The following is a 26,626-nucleotide window of genomic DNA, read 5'->3' as shown; positions in this document are numbered from 1 at the left end:
GAAGGTATATTTATTGCGTACCTACTTTTTTAAAACACACATCTCTACAAATCGCTTATATTTAGTTAACAAGTCCCGCGTGAAATGATTGCGGCAGGCAGTCAATTTTGCCAGCATCTGAAGCATGCAGATAGCGTTCGGTATATTGCAACTTATTACTTGAATATACGATAAGTACTTATGTATGGTAAAACGGATAATTTTATAGCGTGGAGATACTTTTATCATCTTCGTATATACGTACGTTATTAAGTCAACAAATGCAATGTACCACTTCTCGTTGGTACATGATTAAGGCTCGTATTCCAGAACTTTACTCAATGCTCAAGTCAGAACTTGAGTATGGTTTAAAGCACTCGAAATGATACTCAAGTCCCTGCCATTAGGGTCGTATTTCCAGTGCTTGAAATCATACTCAAGTCTGCTCAAATCCTGACTTGAGCATTGAATACAGTTCTGGAATACGACCCTAAGTCACACAAAGAAGGTGCCACGAAGGAGCATGTACGGATCGAAAGGTATGTTATTTTTATATAACGAAATTACCAGCCTGCTTAAATTAAAGGGTTAAGGTCTTCAAATCGTAATAATACCCTTTAAGTTTAACAAAATAACTTTTATCACATGAAAGTGATAAAAATAATACGACACTAATGTTCACTTTTTAAACTTAAGTACGTCTTAAACCAATGCTTAACTTTATAAGACACTCTAAACACAACGTATTAAGAGTGTCTTTTGCATAGCAGGCATTGGTTTAAGACGTACTTAACTTTAGTGCAAGTAGACATAAATGAAGCAAATTGTGCATATTTCGCTCTGTTAGTACAATAGTGTGTTAACTCAAAAAGTGTATTTTTTGTCAGAATCAATGAAAAACGAATTATTTCTCGTGAAAGATTTTTAAAATTCGTGTATGGCTGAATGTTTATTATAGATTGATTTGAGAGGCTTAAACAATTTCCTACTTGCCAAATATACTTAAAAACAAAAGGGAAAAATAGTTTTATATTTTTGAGTAATTACTGTTTTGTCTAGAACTAGCTTACAAAAAGTTAAGTAGATATCTTTTAATAGTTTTTCACAATACCCAAACGACGGTTGTAGTCACGTGTCACTAAATTCAAGTACTTGGGTCACTGGGTAACGGACGACCTGAGTGACGATTTAGATATCGAGAGGGAGCGTAGGTCGTTGTCTGTCGCGCGCTGCTCTGAGCAGGTAAAGATTACACTTTTTAAAGCGTACTGCCAGTCCTTTTATGCGTGCAGCCTGTGGACTAGGTTTACGCAGAGAGCAAACAACGGCCTACGCGTTCAATATAATAACGCGTTCCGGGTGTTGATGGGCCACATTTTTGTAGTGCCTCTGGTATGTTCGTGGAGGCGCGGACTGACAGCTTCGCGGCGATAATGCGCAAGAAGTGTGCCTCACTGATACGTCGCTTGCGTGGCAGCCCCAACCGTATCCTGGGCGTGTTCTCGAAGCGCGAGAATTCTCCTATGCTCGCTCCTAATGGTCGCGATTGCACGTTGTCATGTAATACTAACATTAGTTATAAGATCACCTGTATACTAACCGTTTATGGACAAAAAAAAATCTGAAGTAAATTATTATTATTATAGCAATAGTATGATTTTGAATTTCACATATTTTGAGTTATACACAAATGTCAGAGTAGTCGACTTGTGAACCGCCATCTTTGCTAAAAATTCGCACATTGTATAGTACATTTTCTTATTCTATAAGTTGTTTACTTTTTTCCGACTCTGTTAAAAAAGTGATAATAAATCAAATCGTCACAAATTATTCGAAAAGACTTTTGCAAGCGCGATTGAGTTCGGCACTTTCAGTTTAAAAGACGCACTTAAGTAAATTTGCAAAGTTTAAAAGGGTATGATGTCAAGACTTAACATGGCGAATCAGATTTGAGCAAGCATTTATGACGAACTCAATAAATTGTGCGCCATGACGCCATTCGCCACCTACGTCGCCGCCGCCGCCGCTGTCTAATTTTAATTACGTCCACAAGAGCGATTTAACGATTTTCTGTCCCGAAATGTCACAGAATCACTTTTGATTACATTGAAAAGTTTGATTGCGTTTTAGTTTTTGACAAGTTCATGAAAATTACTACTGTAATCATCTTTTCTTAACTTTAAAAAAAGGAGGGTTTCAAATTGACTGAATATTTTTGTGTATGTTTATACGACTATTCCGACCTTTGTGAACCGCTTTCGACGATTCTTTTTTTATTAGAAAGGGTTACTTCAGTAGTGGTCTCATTCAATTTGAAGAATATATTCCACCTTTAAGGGTGGCAAATTAGTGGATGAATGGTTTATTCGATTTCACCCACTTCCCGTTAACCAATTTCAATAAAACTTGAGCCGACTTCAACCTTTTTTTATAAAAAAGTTATTATGATACTAAGTGAAGGGATGAACAAGTTGTGCGCCTGGTAAGATCTGAAAGGTTCTGCCACTGCGCCCGTCACCCTGAGACATAAGTTGACGAATAATATGTACGTGCAATTGCACTAGCACCCTTATCCTTCAAAACTGGAACGTAGTTCTGTTTACATTACTGCTTGGCGGCAGAAATAGATAAGGTCGCAGTACTTCCCTGGACGACTACATCTGCCTATGTGGCTATATATTACACATGGGAAGACGTTGCAGCCCATTCTAATATTATTTATACAAGAACCAAATATACAAGTTAAACAATCCTTTAACTTACCAATGTTTTCATGCCCTTTGCTTCGAATTTCCGCATAAATCATAAAGAAGAAGTTCCTGTGTCAAGAGTTACTTTTTCGCGTGAACAAACATTGGAAGAGCTCGACGTACTCACGAATTCGAACTTCAGAGCCGTTAACTCCGACTTCTCACTGAAATAACATACCGAAACAGATTTCCTGCTAAAGGAATTCTCCAGTGAAAACAACATTCCTGTTTCAAATCGTGTAAACGCAACGTAGCGTTTGAATTATTGCATCTGACCATTGGCACGATAAAATTAGTGTGCGTACAACAGGGAGAACTATAAATAAGACTTTGAAAAGGGGAAGTAAGTAACACTATTAGAGCGGTTACACGCGGTGACTTTTGGCAGTAATACTAACGCGTGTTTGATTGAATAGCGACACTAGCGATTTATAGACGGTTGCGTCGATGCAAAGGCGCGACTGGATCGATGCAGCCGCTTATGTTGGATAATTTAAAAACGTGCATCGCGATTGTATCGCTGCTTAAATCGCTCGTTGTGTAAGGGCGCGTTCAAATTAACCTCTGTTAGCCGCGCTGCAGCAGCGCTGGACGCGCGACTGTCGCTTTTCATACAATTTGAACGCGCCCTTAGTGTTGTGTAAGTGCAATCAATTTATAGACTGAACCGCTGCAGACGCGCTGCTGAAAGTCGCAGTGTGTAACTGCTCTTACTGTCATAGTGATTTCGGGGTTTCGTCGGTGTTTTGTAGAAAAGGCCATTTTGAAAAGTTTCAGGGGAGAATGTTTTTAGTTTTTTAAGGTTGCTTTAAAATATTTACGTTCTGTTTTAAATACAATTTTAAAACTTAAAATTAATTAAAACCATTACACCATTTATCATTACAAATTGAATTAAATTGATTTTAGAACAGGGCGTAAATATTTTAAAATAATTGTTAAAGTCTAAAACATTTTTCGAAATGTTCTTTTAAATAGATACTTTGCTACGTAGTTGTAAGTAATTATAACTTCAAAAAAATTACAGCTTTATTTATGAGTATAAAGTTGATTAAATTTAATTACAATTCTTAACGCCTCAACAAATTCAGCACCCAATTTAGTTAAGTCCAAAACAACAGAACGCCACTTTTCAAAGTTAACTTCAGTTCATATTTAGTTAAAGACAAAGTAAGGTATGTGCCATGAAATATGTTTATGTGATTACAACCAGATTGTTTGAGGGCACGGGTGTCCTACAGGGAGAGAGTTTTGGGCCGCAATTTTCAACATTTGACGAACACAGAGTTAGGACTGTTTAATCTGATACATGTATAAATTACGACAAAAGGTAATAAGTTATCACTAGCCTGAAAACTATAGGTAAAAGAGGTATGATAACAAAGTACGAAATCGATAAGACCGTCCGGCATTTGCGTCATCAAGTGTTCAATCATGCATCCCGAGTGGTTGAAGCTGATCATAGAAATAGAATAGATTGGAATTGAAGTAGAACTGATTAGTTACTACGTACCATGCTGGTACACCTCGAATTATATGGGTATGCGGTTTTAATTTAACAAGACTAAAAATTGTGTAGTTCGTAGAACTGGCAACTGATAGCCGTCTGTTTCATGGTCACAAGTAGGATGTAGTCAAAGGTGTCATAAGTGACTTAGGAATAAATCTGAATAATGAAATAATGTTCTTTAAGAGCCCATCATTATAGACTATACAGCCGTTTTTTGTGATTTTAAGCAACGGGACCAATAAAGTCGTGGTCATGCTGGTAAGCGGCACGCCTATCCACAACAATTGTAAGCCATTCAAAGCTCATATCATAAAGATCTAAAGGGCACTACCGATGTATGTATAACGATGTCTCTCTGAGACAAATTTGATAAGTTCCACGTGCCTGAAAGTAGTTTCACCAGTACCTTTATCCTTCAAAACCGGATTGTAGTAGTGCTCTCATTACTGCTTGGCGGCAGAAATAGGTAGTACTTTCCTGCAGCTTGATTTTGATTGTCTCTCCCGATTGGAAACTGCGTCTTTTCCGGGTCGAGGCGCATAATTGCGATTCACAACTGGCCGATCGGAAACTTTTGACATTTCTAATCGGAACAATAGCTGATTTAACTCACAAATTAGAAAGATATAGTAGGAATCAGGTTCATCTTCTCGCTCAGAAACCAATCTGATTTCGAGACTACCAATGGGATCGATTCCTATTTGAATCAAAATCAGGACGCCCGACGAAGTCTTTCACAAGAGGCTCTACTGTTGTTAAAGGACACAATTTAGATGGAACACTCGCATATTGTTTTTAATGTTGAGACGGATTTCTTATGATGATGTCCTTGTTTTCGTCTTAATCTTGAGACCAATCGAGCGCAAAATACGTGACGCCTTTGATCTATGATCAAATGAAATTATTATTGGTTTGATAAAATAATGACAGAATATGGAATAAAAAATTACGAGAAAATATTACAAGTAGACAGTTTTTGTTCCTTGTAATATTATTCAAATATTGACAATGAGCTAAAATTATTTTCTAAACTTTGGCAAATATAGAATAGAAAAATAGAATAGAAATCATTTACTACTACGCCAGAACACAAAAATATACAGTAAGAAAGACAAAAGTTAAATAATAAAATTAAATAATATTTAATTTAGTTATATTTAACTAAATTAAAACAAAAAATGAAATAAAAATAAAATCATACACAACAACAAAGCAAACGTTTACATATTTAACACAATTAGAGCGAATGTCATGTGTGCGGCTGTGGCGTATGTAAAAGAATCCCCTCAGTTATTGTCACCGCCCCGAGAAAAGGCTGTGACGCTGATTTTAAGTGGACCCTAAAACCAAGTGAGTACCGGACGTGTGTGTCGCGAATATACGAATGAACTTAAATATGCGTATGAATAGTTGGCATAGTATGATACAAATTAATTTATAAATTCCCGCTTTTTAATATGGGTAGATGGCCCTAATCCCAAACAAAATAAAAAAAAAGTATAGCCGGCAGTATCCTTAAAAGTCTATGAAATGAGCGCCATCTAGTTGATTTGTTTGTTATCACTAGCAATTAGAGTAGTTTTGATCAGTTATAGCATTATTAATTGATAACAAAAATAGCTATTCGGTACTCGTCGCGACAACTGGTATATGAATAAATACACTAGACAATTGATACGCGCTGTCTTGTTTCGCGATTAGCAGCTCTATTGAATTACTGGACCATGTCGTTACTAAGGAACAAAATTACACGTGCGTAATTCAGCCGCGGATTAGTCTTAATTATTTACGTTAGTAACGAGTTCTGTGTTCTGTGAAGCTGATCAAGCGGTAGTGCGATGGATTGCCTTTCATATGTCAGTAAATAACTGGCGCAGAACAAACTCTACGCAGAAGCAAGGAATTCCTTGTTTGCTTTCTATTGTATATTTTTGCGTCACGTCTCAGCGAGCGGCTATGTTTGACGGTTTAATATGTTTTTTTGTTACCGGTTATACTGCTATTTGTTGATAAGAAGTGTTAGCCTAGATGCTTAGTTTGCTTTCAACGAGAAGGATTCAAGTTCGATACACATGCCAGCCCAACAATATATCTTTATTTCATAGGTAATTGACTAAACTCTGCTCATTGCTAAGGTAGATTCCCCTGAAAAAAAATTAATAAGAAAGTCTAGGGGTTGCTCTTTGTAAATATTTTTTTTACACATTTAAATACACAATCTGAAAGAGATAAACGGGTGAAAACCCATAGATTTTTGTCATCCAAGCACCATTATACCAAAGGTGGGGTCGGGCTCGGCTTGCCGCGCTTGGTCAGAGTATAATACAGGTATGCTTATGCTCTTCAGTGACACAGCGGTTAGTACTAGAGACTAAAGACGTTCGATGAGGAGGTTTCGGGTTGGATATCCGATTTGGGCTATTTTAGGAAACGAACATTTTTAAGTTGGTTCTGGTCCGGGCGTTCTGGGTATTGCCTGGTTATATTCTGGTGCTCAATGCACAGGAAATTCCCTAGTTTGAGATTAGAATATTGGTGTGATTGTCTGTCATTGTTATTAAATATACCATTACTATAAAATAATTAATAATAAAATTAAAAGCAGTAGAGCTTTTTGTGAACGAGTTCGTCCAGCGTAGTACTGCCACCTTACCTATTTCTGCCGCCAAGTAGTAATGTCAGCATTACTGTGTTCCGGTTTTGAATGGTAAGGGTGCTGGTTAAGTTACAGGCACATAGGACTTTTCAACTTATGTCTCAGGGTGACGGGCGCAGTGGTAGTGCCCCTCAGATCTTTACAATTTAAAGCTCTGAGTGGCACTGTAACTGCACGACTTATTCGTCCCGTCAATTGATTTTATAAAAAAAAGTTTTGTTTCACTCTAGTTTTACACCTCGTAAATGGAAAATTTTCAATATGAATTGGGATCTTAATAAAAAGTATACATTGTCCCTTAAACGACTTTGTGAAGACGACTATCAAGAACAGCCAGTTTAATTTTATTCCACGTATTAATGTTATGTCTGTCACTATTTTTTATAGAACATACTATTTTTCATAACGTATATTGAGTTCTTACGTTTACGCGATTGACATTGGAAATGAAAACTTGTGTTTTGGATCTAAATCACGTATATTTGTTTTCTCAAACAAACCTACACCTTATATCCATGTATATAATACGAGCGAAAAAATGCGATGCCAAGCGAAGCGAACGCGCGGCTTTTTCGCTTTTATATTGCATGGACATGAAGCTTTTTCTGACCGACATAAGCCGATTCCGAGGTTAATAAGTGTGATGATTTCCTAAAATCCTTCTTTTTGGAAAGTAATATAATGAACATAACATCTCTAACGTCTAAATTTGGCTTTATGCAAATACGAAAACTGGTAGTGATAAATATTTACAAACGACAAAAGTAAATATAGTATTTGTGTATACATTGGCTTTGTACACCCATTTTAATGTTTACCATGGTCTAGTCTTGTCACTCAACAATACAAAAAGTAGATTCTATTAACTGAATAAGTATAGTCTGTGACGCCCACGAACGACGTCAGGGATAGTTTTTGTATAAGGCCTACAGTCAAATCGTTGATGATGAGATGGCGGCGCTGCGCCTCTCTTGGCTGCCCTGGGGCATTGTGGCTCACGGCAACCCTTTCCCTTTGAATAGCTAAGCTTATTCTTTGACGCATGTAGCTCCCAGCTTGCTGGCCAGGTTGCCTGCAATGAGCTATTCTGAAAACGAAGAATGTCGCTAGTCCCTACGGCAACCAACGAAGGCCGTCGCATTTATAAATGAATAGACAAATGATTCACGGGTAATGTTGGGTTTGCCAAACAAGGTATAAATAAAAACCGTTTTACAAAATAAATATTAATCTTTGATCAATCATGTATTGGCCGTGTTGATCTGCAATCTTTTGCGGGTAATTTCAGTATTCTCCTGTTTTTACTTATAAAATATAGCTCTGTAGAGTCGTTTGATGGTCTCTTCGTTATCAAGGACGAGTCCAGTCAAAGAATTTTGTGAAAACGGAAACAAGTAAAAGTCTGAAGAGGTTATGACGGACGAATTACGATGTATTAGCAAACACATCGCAACTTAAATGCATTACTTATTGACGGCTTTGTAATGGTGTCTGTGGTTTGGCATTATCACGTCACCAATTCCGGGTAACTTTTCATTATTTTATACAGAAAAATTTCCCGCCTGTTTTTAAAATGTGCGCCGAAATAGTATTTTTAAAATGACCATGGACAATAAAATAAAGTTATTTTTTGTATAAAGTACAGACTTTTTGCCCAATGTGTTATTATAAAATTTTGGCGAATTCTCCTGAGGATTATGTCGTTTCATGTGTACATAATAAATTTACGCGACTGTACTAATTCTAAATTAAACTTTACGATATCTTGATGGATTTTAAATTTTAAATTGAAAATTTTTTCTGACATACAAAAAAGAATCACATTAAAATGATTCACGCAGGTATAGTATTATAAACACTGTGCCGGACGGTGGCGTTGTATCATCTTGGCAAATACTAAATCAGTATTTATAAAAGATACATACAGCCACAGCCTTCAAACTTGTGAACAGACTTCTTTTTCGTCTTTAATTTTAAAGGGATTTTGTCATTTGAATAATGGTGTCAACTTTCACACTCTATGTCCAAACTGGTCTAACACCAGGCAAAAAATCTTAAGTGCACCGTGCCGACCGCGTCGGTCTTTTAATCCTAAGTTTCTAAAGCGAAAAGCCCTTTTAGCCGGGCGCAGGACATGATCAATTCTTGAAAAGAGGCTGACCACACTCAGAAACACAAATAGAACTCATAATGACATTGTTGGGCAATAGTTGTATATATTAGTTATTTTTAATAAGGCAGGTTACGCATAATGTCAATTATTTATTTACATTGCCATTTCAATGGGCTACAGACCTTTTCGAGACCTTCATTTATCATCATCATTAGCCTGTTCATAGACCTCCTCCAATGTGCGCTATTTTGTATAGTACTGAATTTGTCGCATTCATTTCTTGCCAGCAGCCTTTCGAGTTCTTGAGTGGTCTGTACTCAAGTACGTTTCCCCCAACGGTTCTTCGACAGATATGACCAGCTCAATTCAGCTTGCTTATTCTACGAGCTATGTATGATGATCTTGGATTTCCGTCAGATAACTTCAATACGAAATTATTGTTCAGAAAACTCTGGAGCGCAGCTCGTTTCGTAGCACGTTGAGCGACTAGTGGACTACCACTGTTGTCCGATAATAAAATTCTACACCTAAATATATTAATTACGCATAGTACGCCATATTTATGTCTTAATGTGTTGTAAATCTTCAACCTTATAGCGATGCCACATGGGCGCTGCCGATGTCGGTGCGTTGCGTTGTCGAAACGCTATGATTTCAACGCACCGAGCGTTGCGGTGTCACAACTAACAGCTGCTAACTTCCGCACCGCACCCCTCCTCGCTTCGTCTTCTGGCCCCTTGTGTGCGCCTACAGTACGTCTTCCAATCATTTATTTTATTTTTGACATAAGCATGCCTATGAAGGTCAATATTTTTTTTGATACACATACCATAGACAAAAAAATGCATATATATATATATAGTATAGGTTTTGGTACCTGTCTGACAAATTATAATTATAATTAAAATTATTTATAATAAATTCTTATGTATTTTTCTCCTCTATAACATTATTTATTAATCACATTGAACTTGAGTGAACTTGCGCACATTCACTATTATAACTTCTTCATAAATTAAGTGTATAATAATAAATCGAATCGTTAACACGTTAGGACATCACTAACTGATTATTAAAAGTCCAATAAATGGTTAGACCGAGTATAACTGTACTAATTTATAAGTAGTACAGACAGCACCACATCAAGTGACACATTGACGGATCTTGTTCCGTTGCACAGGAAGCGATATTCGAACAAAATTGTATAGCTTGACGAGCTGTTGACGTACAACGCAGCGTCACCACTCAGGCGTCGCAACGCAACGTGTGGCATCGCTCTTACTGCACGATTCATAAGTAGGTGAATCTGCTTTACGCGTAAACTGGCAATCAATGCTATAGATGAAAAGAAAACTGACATCAAAGTTAGCTTATCGGCTTTTTTCGTTTTCGGTGGGATCCCCTTATCAAACTCTTGACTTCTTAGTGACAATGGGACTGTTACGGACTGCTTTGTACATTTTATATTTTCTTTTCTGGTTGTCATGACGACGGTGATTTGTTGATTATAAATGTGCTGTGCCACGTGAAAAGTCGACTTTTGTTTACGGAAAATAATTAGAAATTTGTTATAGCCGAAACGAACCCGGAACAGCATCAGGAACCACCTCGAAAGTATACCCTTTGAAACAAAAGAAAAATTTTCAAAATCTGAGGGTTTCCTTCGATTTTCATGAGATTCTGACTTGGTGACAATGGGACCAACATGAGAGTGCATCCTTTCAAACAAAAGAAGAATTTTCAGAATCGGTCCACAATTGACGGATTATCTGAAAACATACATACAGCCGAACGAAAAACCTTCTCCTTTTTTTGAAGTCCGTTAATAAAAAGTATGACGGTAATTTTGCTGAGTGATGATTGTAACTAAAAAGGGCCACGTTTAAATCTTCATTATCCATAGTTTGGCATCTTATTTTATTCAAGACGTCATTACAAGTCTCAAAGGACGCTTGTACAAAAACGTAAACAGCGTCCGATGGCACCGTACTTACCAAAAGAATGCATTTGACAAGAAAAAGTATGCGTCTTTTTTTTGTTGAATGAATATAGCAAAATAATATTCCTCTGGAAATCTTAAATCATCTCAAACAAAAGCGGATTTACGCTTCGTTGCGCATTTGTTATGTTTTGGTCGGACAAAGAAAGTATTATTGTAGATGCCTATGTGACGTGTGTTGTACGTGATTTGCTCCATTATTCTTTAACAAAAAGTTGTCCAGAGTGCTGGTTTTGTACGTCAATCGTTACTTTTAAATAAGTGCGTCATCCGTGTACAGAAACTTTGTACATTCCATGAGTCATTGTACCTTTCGGAGCAATTAACACTTTTTCCAAAAAGAACGTTTTATCGTTACTATTAAATAAAAACTTTTAAAAATTACTTTATCGATTTCGATGTTATTTATTCGTTAGGCATAGCAGTGGTAGCACAGTGGGAGAGCAGTTGCTTCCCATTTCAGAAGTCGACGTTTCAGCTCTCTGTGTAATAAGGATAATATCCCACATTGAGGTCGCTACCGATGCTACTACAGTGTGGAGACTTTCAGTTATTATTTTTTTATTAAAAATAATTGTTTGACCTCCATCTTACCTGATGGAAAATGACGACGAGGTCGACGATGGAGCATGAACACCTAAATAATGCCTATTCACTCTCTACTTGAAAAGTTCTATCATTTTGTACTGCCACCTTAGCTATTTCTGCCGACAAGCATAATATAAACACATTTATATGGCGAACGGCTGTGGAGTGGAATTTCCTTCTTGCGCTTGTTCCCTTTTTTATGATAGCAAATGGCAGTGGGCGGGGCACATAGCTAGGAGAACCGATGGCCATTGGGGCGGATAGGTTCTTCAATGGCGACCGCGCACCGGATGACGCTCAATGGGTAGGCCCTCCACCAGATGGACTGACGATCTGGTAAAGGTCGCGGGAAGCTAATGGATGCGGGCAGCGCAGGGCCGATCGTCGTGGAGATCGTTGGGGGAGGCCTATGCCCAGTTGTGGGCATCGTATGGCTGGATGATGATGATGAATGACGGGACAAACAAGTCGTGCGCCTGGTGGTAAACGACACGCCTGTTCCAGCTGCAGTGCCACTCAGAGCTTTAAACTGTCACTTCCAGATATAATTTCGCAAGTCCCATGTGCCAGTAATTTCACCAGCACTACTCTTCAAAACCGGAATGCTCACAATATTGCTTGGCGGCCAAAATAGGTAAGGTGGCAGATAGAACTTCCATGGACGGACTCTTTCACAAACTGCTCTACTGCTACTGAAATTAAGTCTAAATTTGAAAAAGTGACGATGTCGTTTTTAAAGTGCGATATATCTACTTAGATTTTTGACAAAGTGAAATTAAGCACCAAATTATTAAATGAGATTCCGATTGTTTACAAACCGAAAATGTAATATGGGAATCTCTTATTATTTTAAACAAAGTCTGGATTTTGTTCAATTTTAATAATTTATTTTAATGCAAGAGTAATGCATTCCTATATTTCAGGCCTTTAAAGTCTTAAAAATGTATGTACAAGGATTTTCATTTTTCTTATAATCTATTTCACCGATTAACTCCGTAAACGCTGTTGGATAACGATATTATATCCGAATCCGAATCGAACATTTAACTTGAATGTTCTGAATAGCTCGAAAAGCGTCATTCTATTCGAGAACGATGTCCAATCGAACGATTCGGTTAAAATACCGAAGAGTTCTGAATCGGGGTCCTGGATCGATATTACCGACTTAAGTGAGACTCAAAATAGAAGTTTTGACGTATTTCGACCTAACAAAATAATCGAGCTTTTGACGTTAATAAATATAAGTTATTGCCTCAAAAGTAGTGATGAAAGGGACTCAGTCTGTTAAAGCCTTTTATAAAACCTCGATTAATTTTCAACGCCTCACGACTAGTCTAGTCTTTTAACCCTCAAGTCTTGAGTCATAAGACTAAAACTGAAGACTAATTCGAGCCGAAGTCTTTTAACCCTAGGAAGCTTAAAAGGCTTATAGGACTTATTTATTTTCTACAAACTCGAACCTGCAGTCTTAATTTTAAAGTCGAGTACTGTGAAATGGAGTAGAGTCGCTATAAAACGTCTTAAAAGACTTGAGTCTCTTTCATCACTACTCAAAAGTCTGCTTATTCGTATTCGCTGTGTTTTATTTTCATTAAAACTACATCTATGTGCCAGGCTTTATTGAAATTGGTTAAATCAATAAACCGGTTTCGTACTCCTATTTGGCACCCTTAGAGGAGGAATATTTTCTACAAATTTGAATGAGACCACTGCTGACCCCCTTTCCAACAAAAAAGAACATCAAAATCGGTTCACAAATATCGGAATAATCGTGTGACATACACAAAAAAAGACACGAATTCAGAGCCTCCTTTTGATAAAAATCCTAATTGATAATGAGAACAGAAGACGCCGGTGGTGAAACTATGGGGCCCGAAACACGATTTCGCTCGATAAAAAAAATCGCAACATTTTCATAACACTTCGAAAACGGAAAAATCAGTTTTTTCCATTGTTTTTACAGATTCAGATTCAGATTCAGACTCATTTATTTCTCAAATATAACATTACAGTATAAATTGCACTACATGTTAAAGTATAAGAAATTATATTGAGATCGTCAGACAAAAAGGAAAATTATAAGAAAAGCACACATTAATTAGAAAATTAACAATTCATTATATAATATTGTTGTCATTAAGTTATATATCAAATATCATTCTCCATCAAGGATCGTCATAAGTTGATAACAATTATACAAGAGTATGTTAATGGGGTAAAAATTAAAAATACAGATATTGCAATGGATTTTCCTCTCCCGTGTGACGTAATACATACATCAGAGGACAGTAAGCATATTTTACATTAAGAAAGTGTATTTTATTTGTAAAAGGCATGTGTTTGAAACATGCAATGAATTTCTAGGAGCACCTTTCTGCGTCTACCTTACAAGCCCAAATCCTACGCAACCACGTACATCAATGATTAGTCATTGTATACGTGTGTTACGTATATCATGAGAGATGTCAAAATTTCCACTTATTAATAAATGTCAGCCGGCTCTCAAGTTACGGTTCAGGGTCATTAATAATGCCTAATCAATCAAGCGCAGGGTCCTGGTCATTTGGGATAACATCATTCAAGATGTCGGTGATAATAGTCTATTAATACGTCACATCCATTTAGTAGCAGTACTGCCGTCTGCTAACTAAAGTGCGACTAAGTGATAAAATAATTTTTTGAGATATCATAAAAAACCATAACCCAGTTTTAGAATACTGAAATTGTTGAATGATATTTCAGCTATGCATCGTTAGGGTAAGTTCCGATCAACTAATGTTAACTGTTTTTAAATGAGAATTTTGTGCTCTATCTTCTGCTATTTAAGACGGATATTTCAATATCAATATCACTTACTAAAGTAAGTGGACGGCAGAGTAAGTGTCCTTTTGAAAGAGTTTGTCTAAGAAGGTTTGTCTAAAGACACATTATTGCGTTCCGGTTTTGAAGGGTAAGTGTACTGGTGAAATTACAGGCATATGATACTTGTCAACTTAATTTGTCTCATGGTGATGAGCACTGTGCAGTGCCAGCTTTATTATTATAATCTCAACTGATACGTATTTTCGTTTGGTTATAATTATATAAGGTATCTCAGTCAGCCAGCACCAAGGGACTCGAAACGTTGGTTTGTTTGACGAACCAAATTTACGCAATTTAGATTCCAAAAATAGTGTCATTTCCTAAGTGTGACGATCTCGAAAACCTATAATTCGATATCTATTTATTTTTAACCGACTTTAAAAAGGAGGGTCTCAATTCGATTTTTTTTCTCTTGCGCAATTACTCTGGCATTTGTGAACCGATTTTGATGATTCTTTTTTTGTTGGAAAGAGGGCACCTCCGTATCAGTCCCATTTAAATTTGAAGAAACCACCTCTAAGGGTGGAAAACTAGGGGAAGAATCCGGTTTCGCGCACTTTCCGTTAACCGACTCGAATAAAACTTGGCAAATAGATGTAATTCCAATAAAAAAGCCAATAAGGAAACTTTTGAGGTCGGTCTTTTTTAGTAATTCAAACGACGCTTTATAACTGTTCTTTGGGCACTTCGATAACTAAAGAAATAAAAATAATTGTAAATTATTTAGAAACACGTGAGATTACAAGGTAAAATATAATCGCGTGGGTACCTCATGTACGCACGTGGCACATATAAATCACGTATTTAACTACATATCCGGTAACAGCACCTACATCCTCCACTGTTTGAATACGACCTAACGAATGGCTTAACATTCAATTCTACCGTCTCTCTAAGACTTTGGATTAAGGTCACCTGGAGCTTCCGTCACGTGGACTCCAAGTACGAAAGTAATGTAGGACTCTTGTATGAACTTGTCCTTTGGCTTGAATGATACAAGCTGCGTTTAACTTTCTTTTATTAACTCCCGACGTACATAGTTGTACCTGCTATGATGTGAGTCGAGTTACTTGTATATTTCTCAGCTTATAGTAGGTACAGCTATGAAAGTTGAACCCCCGACCACAGATTACTCAATAGTTATTACGTAAGAGGTACATCACCCTCGTACAAAATCAAAAATACCTACGCCTACTAAATCTGGCTAATGATACCAGGCGCTCACTACGAAAATAACGTCGACCCCTTTGTGCAGTCCTGCGGAGCCGAATGCTCATAAATAAAAGAGTTGTATGAGCGCTTGTGCCGACGTCGGTACACTCAGCGGTAGGCACTTATCGCGTAACCTTGACCGAGTGACGAAGCCCTCACTCGACGCAGAAAGAGGGGAGTTGTAGGTTGGAAGCCTCTCTGTGTAGGTATCTGCCTGTGGAGTCGAAGCTTTCAAACTGATGGACTGATCTCAAAGCGCTTTTTAAAGCGTGAAACTCTCTCTCGGTTTGTTGCCATCCATATAAATAAGCGAAATTAGATCCGCCGAGATCCCGGCCCGACCCGCGACCGACCCGCACACGCTCTCTGTGTGTTTCACGCTTTATTGAAGGCTAATTTACATAACGCCCGTCACCCTGAGACATTAAGTTGACAGTTGTCCTAAAGTTTCAACAGCACCGTCACCCTTCAAAACCTGTACGCAGTAATGCTCAATTACTGTTTTGCGAAAGTAATACGTATTTCCCTGAACGAACACTTACACAAAAGGTCTAATGCTACGGTTTTTTTTGCAAATAGGCTTTTTACCTATATATATGTTTTTAAATAGCACTGTTTCTTCTTATATTTCGATATCAACGCATTTTCATCAAAGCCTCGCCCAAGGCTACAAACATTTCTGTCGGCCCTTATATAACTAGCTTATATTTTTAACCGGAGCCGAAATGAATAATTCAAATAGGTAATAGAGAATTCCTGTTCCAGAACATTCCGTGTTTTCTTCGAAGTTATGTGTTACCCAAAATTGGAAACCCCATACCCTTTATTGAATATTAATATAAACTCAAAGTTTATTCAGAGTTGTTTTGTTAATACTTCCAGAAATATGGTCCAAGAGTAATAAGAGATTGGAACAAACGAGCAAATTCAAATTCAAATATTCAAAATTCAAATAATCATTTATTCCATAGGTAAAATTTTTACACTTGAAAACGTCATTTTATAGGCTACTGCTCGTTCTCTACGTTGACCTCCCTGAGAGGAACGAGCAGGAAACTGTAAGGATTGCTGTTTTCAAATAAACTTAAATGCTATATAAATACACTTTGAATAATAATAGTGTGGAATCTATACTCTTGTTTTCTTTCCACACTTCTTTATCTACACAAACTCTTCAATTTTGTAAAACGACTTTTCAATTAAAATACTTTTAATGTAAGGTTTAAATTTAGGAAATGGTAATCTTAATATATTCCCCGGAATCTTATTGTAAAAACGTATACAGTTCCCCATAAAACGGAATGAAGGAAATGCCTAAATATGACTAACACCGAAGACAGGAAAAAAAATTGAAATTTTCTTGCTCCAAGTCTTCTAATGGAAGTTCCACACTGTGGAGGGTCATGTTTCCTCTTTGGATAGCAAAGCTTAAACGTGGACATAGCTGTCAACCTTTAGGTTGCTGGAAGCTTCAACGAGGCGCACAGAAAGGACCTTAGCAAGAATTTTCGCCTGTGGCTCTTAGAACTCAGAGTTTTGTGTTATAATTAGTCAGTAGTGTAGCAGTCGTGTTTGAATATTCGCCATTTTAGTACAATTGGAAATGTTCATTTACTTACTACCCTAAATTTGTTCTGCAAATCACAATACCGAGGTCCTTTAGATCTTTCAGGATTTCATCGCTCCAGCAGTACCTAGGCCGATCGACCTCTGGGAGTCCAATCTGTCATCCAAAGTACGCTCTTTTAAAACTGGATCATTTCCTATTCGTTACACAAGTCCGCGCCAGCGGAGCCTCACTGCTTCAATCTCATTCATTTGAAATTTAAATTGAAAATTTATTTTACAATTAAATGCCAGCCTTCTGACCGCGATACCCCCGCTAACTTCGATGACATTTTCTACCGTTGCGTCGCGTTAACTAGAAAAGTTAAAGGTACAATTTTTAATATTAAATTTATTGAATATCACTATGTTTTCCTACCATGATTTTATTGTGAAATTACTCCCAATAGTTTGTTATAATTATTAATACAAAGATGGAACACTAAGAAAATATTCTTCGATCATGCACGATGTGCTGAAGGCGCGAGGAAAAAAATCAGAGAAAAATGCATTCCCAGTGTTTGATTTCTGCCGTCCACTAACTAAAATGCGATTAAGTGACAAATGGTCAATATCCGTTTTAAATAACCATAAGATAGAGCACAATATTCTCTTTTAAATACAGTTATAATTAGTTGAAGTGTTCCACTTATCGGAACTGACTCTGATTTAACAATCAGACGTATACTAACGTATATGCTTCATTTAAGGGGCAATGTATACGCTTCTATAACAAGATTCCGGTTGATATACAAAATTTGCCTTACACGAGGTTTAAAACTATAGTGAAACAAAAACTTTATACTAAAGGTTATTATACAACTTCTGCTTACTTGGATGACAAAAATCCGTGGTAGTAACCCGTTTAGCTCATGGAGGTAGTCTCGATCTCTGATGTTTCAAATAATAATAAAAAAATATTGTAAATGTTATGTACAAAGAGCAACCCCTAGAGTTTCTTGCTCATTCTTCTCAGGGGAATCTGCCTTACGAATGAGCGGTAGAGTTTAATATTGTGACGATTTCAAGTGTAATAATGCTTACCTATGAAATAAAGATTATTTTGAATTTGAATTTGAATTTGAATTTGCTTTGGCTGAAATATTAATATAGCGATAAATATCAATATTCTAAAACTTCTAATAATTTTTTTATGATATCCCAAAAAAGGATTTTGTCACTTAACGACAGATTTTTGTACTAATGACTACAATTTTTCTTTTCTATATTAAGTATATTTACTACTTATATAATTTACTTTATTTAATGCCATGTAAATACGTGTTATTGTTTTAAATCAAACGAGCTTTATTCAGTTGTCTTTATTTACGTATTTCAATAATCGCCGTTGACTGTATCGTAAGGGTGGCAAAAAGCAAGTTCGAATCAATTTACTATTTTTAGCATGGTTTCTTATTTAAATGCGTGATTTATTGAGGTTGTAGTTACCGTCCAATGTAGTTATTAATTTATTTTATTACATCAGAGGGTAATTTGTTTGGCTAATCTGCGGAATAGACAGGTCATGTACAGTCCGGATATTATAGCCGCAGTGGCGTTCCACACGCAACATTGTATACTAAATCACTCGTTATGTCTCATTTTTTCGTACAGTTCGCATTATAGGTATACACAGCTTTAAGGTTGTACGCCACGTTCCCGGGGACCGATTCCCGTTCGCGACGACATTTCCACGATATCGAAATGTGACATCCTCAATGTGTACCGAATATGTCGCTAAAATATTTATTGTCCTGAAAATCTCATTCTCGGTATCACATAAGAAGTGATTTTTACACTTTATTATTCTTGTTAGTTCGCATTCTGTTTATATCAATTTAATAACCGACAAAGATTTGTTTCAAGACAAAATCAAGACTGTTTTCTTCGATTTTTTTTTATAATATGAAGTGACGGAACGAACAAGTCGTGCCCCTGATGGTAAGTTGCGCCTGTCCATAACAGTTGCAGTGCGACTCAGAGCTTTAAATCGCAAAGATCTGAGGGCCATTGCCACTGTGCCCGCCACCATGAATCATAAGTTGACAAGTCCCATGTGCCTATAATTTCACCAGCACCCTCACCTTTCAAAACCGGAACTCACATTACTGCTTGTTAAAGTAGCAGTACTTTCCTGGACGAACTCTGCAAGTGACGAAACGCGTAATGCGTGTCATTTCAATGTCGAAATAATGTATTAAATGAAGAAAAGAAAAATGAAGAATATGCTGTATGGCATTATGCCAAAGCCGCTAAAACTCTACATAAAAAAGAAGTATTCGTCAAGAGAGAAATTCTAAATATTAGTATCTTTCCACGTTTTGATGGAAACGAAAACAAGCGCCTGTTCTTATAATAGTTTATTTCATATGTTAGGAAGGGTTGATGTTTTTCAATAGCTCTTCTGTTAAGCGCGGGATATTTTCGGGTTGCTAAAAGGCTGTTTGGTGGAGCCTTTGCCTACCCAAATAAATGAGTGAAAATTTATTAAAAAAGAAAGAAATTCGTGTCAGATTTTGCTTTATTAAATGAGAACCTTACATTGCCACATCTGTGTCGCAATTGCATGTCGAGCGCTGATATTCGACTTATGAAATTCTGAAAATACCGGAAACGGTTTGCGTTCGTCATCCACCATGTTTTCGGGTCCATGTTTTAATACAAGTCGATGAAAGCACAAATGGTTTTTTTGTACTTCTATAACAATGTGGTATGAACTTTGGCCTTTCATTTGTGCAAATATAGAAATACAATACAATAGAAGCCAATAAATCATTCGAGCAAAATGTTTATTGTAGGAAAATTTAAAAAAGACGTGTTTCTATATTTGTACAAATTAATCACATTATCATGACGCTTTTACTAGCACGATACTCATGTATTTTTTGAAAAAATACTCCACTGATTTTCGACTGGATTTGCAGCAGCGTCAGTTCCTCAACGTGGCTACCATACCACAGTGGTAGCCACTGTCCAAATAATTTTTCTTTGTGTTTATTAAATCTTTGTATGAATAATAATAATATTATGATCAATTAAGCTGAATTCATAATTATTAATACAAAGATCGACACTCAGAAAAAACACTCAGAAAAAATTCCTTCGATCCGGTCGGATTCGAACCGACGTCTTCTTGCATACCGTGCCAGACGCTATACCAACTAAGCCACGGAACGAACCAACGGACCTCACGATTTTTTTGTTTTTGCGCTTGCGTCGTGTCTTTGTACTTGGTTTTTCAACGACTTTTTAGTCGTAGCGCCATCTATGAGAAATCTATTGCAGATTTATCACCCAGTTAGTACCTTTACAGCTACCAGTCTGGCGAGAGATGTCGCTATTCACTGTATTAATTAAATTTTTATTGAATTGATATTCAATTATTTTTTGTGAAATTACTCCACTAGTTTGTTATTGTTATATTACTGAATTCATAATTTAATAGTATCGATACGGTTTGGACAAATCCATGCAAAAGCTTTTATACGAATAATACTAATAATTTTGGAGGTATTGGCGATGATAAGCTCGAATCAAAAAATCATAGCTGGCTTTAGCCCACTAGCGCAAAGTTAACCCATATGTCGGTTTTCTACAGAATATATTTCGGTGAGTGTGCCCATGAGCTCCATCAGCTTATACCGCCCGCTCCCTTTTACCATCGGATATCCAAACGTACGGCGGGATATCATCCTTACTTGGTCAATATTCCCTTAAGGCGTTATAAGCGCTTTTCATCATCTTTTATTACCAGAAATGTAATTCTTTGACTGCGACTGTGTTTCTAAACTCATACAACCCGAGTAGCTTTAAGGTGCGACTGAATAGGCATCTTCTGGGCGAGCTCGTTCCATCGTAGATCCTATCTGTGCTCCAGAGCTAGGTAGTGGGTCAAGACCAAGTCCATTTAATTTAAAAAATACGTTATCTTAAACAGTTAATTTGTAAGTATTAACTTACTTTTATCCTTTCTCTTATGTATAAACGCATGCAATGACAACTTATAAATGAAACTCGAACCCCTATATTTATTGTTTTGACCATTGGGTTTGTGTATGTTTTGTAAGTTGTCCTAAATAAATAAATAAATAAATAAATAATACACCTTAAATGTTATTAATAAAGACGGTTATCACTTAACAAAAGTAACGTTGGTGAAAATACATATACTTCGTTTCGCCTTTACTACCATTAATATCTTTATGAAAAGAGCTCAATTCAATAAGTAGACGATGATATGAAAAATATTACAATAGGTGTCAAGTACGTATATGTAACTATAGCAGCGCGATAGAAACAAATATTTGTATGTGTGTATTTAGGACTAGCCTACACGCTGGCTAAACGATCTGTTGGCTCAACTTTGTCTAAACATTTTCTGTCATATTTTGGGAAATTTTATTCAAAAATGATTTCGGCATGGTAACTATTCTTTATAGAGAATCACAAATTTGCAGTTCGGATCAAAATTGCGTATATGTTTTTGAAACAAACCAAACTTTCGGGCCCTTTTACAGGTCACGGCTGACTGAGATGGTGGTCTTTGGTTGCAAAAAAACATATATAATAGTTTCATATTCTATAAATAGAGAGCACTTAAAAAATTTTGCTTTTTAAAATAAGCGCTTTTCAATTTAAGCGTAAGCGTTACATTTTTATTTATATTTATATTAATAAAAATAGATCTCGTGTTTTACAAGTAAACTTAAGTAATTTAAAACCTTTAGTGGTCTACTCTTGCTTTTCGCTATCAACACAACGTTGCAAGCTTTTTTAACATAAAAGTCATATGCGCTTAAACGTAAACGATTTTGTAAGCTTCAAACTAAAAAGCGTCTAAATAAGCAAGCTTTTTTAAAAAGTACGTTATAACGTTTCAAAAAATAAGCAGTCTTTTCCATCTCTACCTATAAAATGTCAAATATTATTAGAACACTAAATATTTCTAACAAGAATATCATATTTTGTCAACACGTATGTTCTGTGTCAGTTTTATGATAGATTGTATTTTTTGATAAGTGAATTTGTATTCTTTCGAGAAGTAAATGTCCTGAATCATAATTTCATGTGTCGCGGAAATATCCATATCAAAACTTGCACCGTTTATAGCTTTATCACTATATATATAGTGGTTTATTCGCATCTATAATTATATGATGCCGACTGTAGTAGAGTTGCGTGATGCCATAATCGCCTGGAAGTATTTTAGAGGTGCGTACAGTTTACTTTTCCACCACATGCTCATGCACGTTCATTATTTCCTTTCCGTTTGCAAAGTTAATGAATTACATGCCGTGTCTGCTCGTCATATTTTTAGGTTAACTTTGCTAAGTAGTAAATCATTACTTATTATTGTATTTACAAATATGTTATGTGGATGCATGTTAAATTTTCCTGAGTATAGAATTTATCCTGAATCAAGGTCGAGTTGTTAGGCTTTGTGTCGAGTTGAAACTATTTTTTCGGATCTAAAATATATGATAGCGGCTATATCAGCCATGACATTGGCTTTTTTTTTTGAAAACCATATATACGCGTTTTAGATCCAAAAAATAGTTTCATTTCCAATCTTGAATCAGTATTTTTATTATTAGTTATACGTAATGTTGGTAATTGCACGAAAAAATTTTATAATCCGGAAATTTTTCAAAATATTTTGTCAGATAAAAACAAAAATATAAAAGGGAAACCAAAAACTAAAAATCTGCAATAAGTATACAGAAATTTCGCAAGGTCCGCTGGTTCGTTCCGTGGCATAGTTGGCATAGCGTCTGCCACGGTTTGAATCCGGCCGAATCGAAGGAATTTTTTCTAAATGTTCGATCTTTGTTCTTAACAATTATAACAAACTAGTGGAATAATTTAACCAAAAAAATAATTGAATGTCATGGTAATAAAACATCACGGCATTCAATAAATAAAAACTTGAAAATCATAAGACAAAAATTGGAAAATATTGAGAAACGTTGTTTTAAAGAATATATATATTTTTTATAATATGACTATTTTCCGTGACCCAACGATATTTATACGTAAAATGGTTCCCATTCGCTTGCCTTAGAAATTTTCTTCCTATTGCTCACAAATCTTCTACGTCGTCTTATCTTCTTAAAATATCCACTCTTCGCCACTGAGCTCGATTAGGAACTACGTCATTTGGAATCAGATCTTTGCGATTTAAAGCTTTAAGTGGCACTGCAACTGTCACAGACAGGCGTGTCGACTACCACCAGGCCCACGACTTGTTCGTCCAGTCACCTGGTCTCATAAAAAAGCCTTATACCTTCGTTGACGGGTGAAAAACCATCGTAATGTAGGTCCAAGCTTCGAAGACATGAAGTGGGAGACTTCACAACACGCATTGAGCCAGCGTATAGTTAAGGCTTAAATTCTCTCTTTGGAAGACAAGTGCCCAGTAAAGGCACGTATATGGGTTGATGTTAAAGAAAACTTAAGACAAACGTTTTCTAATAAAATCCGTGTTAGTAGAATAAAAATTGAATACGCATACATTTTCAGAAGGGAATTCCTATCTCTTTTAGAAATGTAAAGGCTTAAAATTTAAGTAGATATGCAGGAGTAAACGCCTAAAGGACCATTTTATCTTTCAACAGTGTGCTAAGCGTTAATGACTGAAAAGCGACATTAGGTAGGGTCTAATGGGCACGAACGTCCTAACAAAAATAGAATAAGCCCTAAAAACAGAAACACCTGTGAAGCTGTGCGGTAAATATAGGCATTACTCATACAAACATTGTCGTATAAAAATGTCGGAGAATATAATATATTATTATTCTTTCAAAGTCAATCGCTCGAAGCTTTGACGTCATGCATTCTCGCCGCATGAAATGTATTTGTTTCACATTATCTTGCTATTCACGTTGTAGCGAATATTAATCCACTAAGACATGGCATGTTGGTATCCAGCGTCTTGTGTGGTCTTGTGGTTTGTTGATATTTTACTGTCAGGATATTGTTTATCTCCTATGAGTCTGCCTGAGTATTATCATCGTCATCATCACTCAACTGATGATGGTCCAACTGGACATAGGCCTCTCCCAATGTGCGCCATTTCGCCCGGCCACTCCATCTGGCTAGAGGGCGTCCTATACTACATTTGCCGAGCCGTGGCTTCCGATCAAGGACTGAGTAGACACCAGAATGCCAAGCAATGTTATAAGATGGCGTTGTGATGTAAACGATGATGTAGTGACCAGGGGGCCAATCGCGCTAACTGTCAAAAGAAAAACCAAAGCTAAAACAAAAACGAAACCTTACTAATGTGACACGTTGCGCACATTTGCTATCGCGCTACAGGACAGGAAAGGGAGTATTTCGATCGTTTGGTCATGTAAAAATATAGATGTTAGTAGATTGACGGCACAGTATTATAGCGCGAATATTGGTTGAAACTTGGAGGGAGGTAGACCTCTACAAAATACATGTCGTCGCTTAAAGGCTATACCGCCGCATCACAAAAAATTTCAAAAATTTTTTCTTTGCAAAAATGTGTTAAAAAACGGTCAAACTTTAATACTACACAAAAACACCTAGCGATTTGGCATTATAAACAACGGAATGCCTGTTTGGCATTCTGCACTTTCGTGGCTAACTTTTGAACTAAACAGTTCTTTTGTAAGTTGTGTCTGTGTTTACAAATTTACACAGCCTTAAAACACGCATCTTTTGAGTATAAATACATGGGTATTTAAAAATAAAACATTATTGAAATGTTAAAAAATGAGGTCGTTAACTTTGATCGTCTCTCCTGTAAAAAAGCGAACTTTTGCCATGCGGCCGTTTAGTATTTAAGCGACGATGTATCTTAATTAAGACGGGGTGAAAGTACCAGGAAGGCAAGTTTAGGAAAATAATAACATACAATAAATAAATAATAACACACATACTCAACATAGCCCCGCACTAGGGAAATTCTGTGTCGCGGGTGCCATGGACACACACATAGACATCCACAAATTACACCCAACCTCACGAGAGAGATAAATGTAGGCCATTCAAATATGTCTCCCGGCCCGGGAATCGAACCTGGCACCTCTGCGTGACAGTTCGGCATGGTAACCGTTCGGCCACGGGTGCGAAAGAACTTTGTCAGTAGGGTAGCAATTGGAGGTTCATAGTTTCTTCCTATCCCAGTACGTGTGTGATCGTATGTATGTAGTTTTTTGAAAACGCAGGTGCAGCAGTTCTAGTGGAACGTTACTATATATCAAAACAATTCGCTTTCGCCTCCCATTTTATTCACTGACTGTGAGTTATTTGCACGAGTTAATGCACTTCGTCTCAATGTTTACAAATCTTGTTAACGAGTTTCTCTTCATGCTAAAGCGAGTTGAGGCCACAGCCATTTAATTAAAATGGTTAATAATCGCTTTTTATTGTATTACATTTGCAAAATTACATTGACTGTCTGACTGGCATCGCTTTTTGCACAAAACTTTGTGGATGCCATGAAAAATAAACGGCTTTAAACGACCTTAACCATGGATCATGTTTGAGTTTAACTAGAAATGTAGCAAGACCTTGGAACTGCGTCAGATTATGTACGGCTTGTTTACATAGATTTTATGAGTCGTTATTAGTTGCTGGCAGTGGCGGAATGCCGGAGTGACGACTATCCGACGCGCACGCACGGAGTCGTAAAGCCGACCAAGTTCATGGCGCATCAACACGCCACGGCGCGGGCGCGGGTTGCGTCGCCCACCCGACTTTTCGCCGTTTCATTAAATAACACCAGCACATTTTTCACGCGATTGCGTCAATGGTCAAGCATCGCATGCGATATTTGCGTGAGCGAGCGATTATAAATAGATTGCCTGGCAAAAAATCGACTAATCAACTTTATTTTGAACTGATGAACGGAGTTAGGTAAATACAGTAGTACCAAAAGCACCCCGACTGATGTGTGTTTTGTTTACGTGCTCTGTTCAGGATTTCGACCGCGCGCTGTATTTTAGGACGACGTAATGCTAAACGAATATTTATAATCGGATTGGTCACGGCGTCCAATGAATACTGTTTTGTTAGGGCTAAGTAAAGACCGAGTGCTGCATTTGAAATATTTACATAAGATTATTTTTGGTATCAGACTTATTTATTTCTCCTCGAGCGTCATTAACTTTCGGCAGATGAAAGCAATTACACGCGATGAATGACGCATGAACCAAATGTTTTCTGAGAAACGATAATTTGGAAAGTGGTTTCTTCAAAGAGTCTATCGCAATTATAACCGCACGTAGACCGTAATGAGGTTGTAGAAGTTTCAAAATGTACCATTTGTCACTTGCATTTGCGAAATACATTTACTGTATAATCAAATCAACATTCAAAATAC

At 36.8% G+C, this 26,626-nt stretch overlaps 1 protein-coding gene across 2 annotated transcripts in view; it reads left to right on the top strand.

Annotated features, from left to right (window-relative positions):
* The window catches only part of LOC113238316 (serine/threonine-protein kinase SIK2), a 135,571-nt gene that overhangs the window by 95,220 nt on the left and 13,725 nt on the right, over positions 1-26,626 (top strand). The window contains exon 1 of one of the 2 annotated variants that reach the window (XM_026475155.1): positions 10,273-10,308. The exons of the other annotated variant lie outside the window; for it this stretch is intronic. The gene's annotated coding sequence lies outside the window, so the exon portion shown is untranslated. Of the gene's footprint in view, positions 1-10,272; positions 10,309-26,626 lie in introns of those variants that run through there. 2 annotated transcript variants of the gene reach the window in all.

Source organism: Hyposmocoma kahamanoa, unplaced genomic scaffold, assembly GCF_003589595.1.
Source record: "Hyposmocoma kahamanoa isolate Upper Pololo Valley unplaced genomic scaffold, ASM358959v1 95, whole genome shotgun sequence".
Taxonomy (NCBI): domain Eukaryota; kingdom Metazoa; phylum Arthropoda; class Insecta; order Lepidoptera; family Cosmopterigidae; genus Hyposmocoma; species Hyposmocoma kahamanoa.
The sequence above is the reverse complement of the archived record's forward strand: the minus strand, read 5'-3'. Positions and strand labels throughout refer to the sequence as shown.